Source organism: Limulus polyphemus, unplaced genomic scaffold (genome assembly GCF_000517525.1).
Source record: "Limulus polyphemus unplaced genomic scaffold, Limulus_polyphemus-2.1.2 Scaffold7385, whole genome shotgun sequence".
Classification (NCBI taxonomy): domain Eukaryota; kingdom Metazoa; phylum Arthropoda; class Merostomata; order Xiphosura; family Limulidae; genus Limulus; species Limulus polyphemus.
The window spans coordinates 14,068-14,741 of NW_013672995.1; positions in this window are offsets into that span (position 1 = coordinate 14,068).

A 674-nucleotide genomic window follows, 5' to 3' on the forward strand; every position below is an offset into this window, starting at 1 on the left:
CCTGTTCGAAAAAAACATGTTCCAACATGCTTCTTACATGTGCATTTTCTTTAAAATGTAAAAGTCTTAACATGTTTTTGATTAGCATAAAATTACATAATACTCTGAAAATTGTCTTTAAAAAAATTAATTTTACAGCATTATATGAAAATTATGACTTCAAAATTTTGCAGTAGAAAAAGGTTTTTTGTTCAGTTTTAATAACAGAAATTCACATGCAGCCATAGATTGTTTTGTTTATGTATTTCTTTTTCTTTATATTCATATGCAATGGAGGAACAGACACCCATTTTTCAAATTATAATATTCCTGTAGTTGAACACGTATAAACTTCTATGTAAACAAAGTTTTCAATATTTGAACCTTCAGAGACATAAATTTTTAACTGACCAAATAACCGTATCACGATTATAGCTACCCAGAGTGGACTGTGAGGAAAAAATTACCTCAGCTAAGTGTAACCCAGTAAGACGGAAATGCATGCTATCGTTGTGAATTGAATAAATAAATATTACTTCATTTTATATAACATTGTTCAGTTTGTTTATTTCTTGCTTGAAGTCTCAGTTTAATTGATTTTGCCAATCTTTCTGTTATAAAGCAGTCTTGCCTTACACTGAGGAAACCTGAGAACACTAAAGTATAATCCATTTTACTGTTAGTCTCTACAAGTT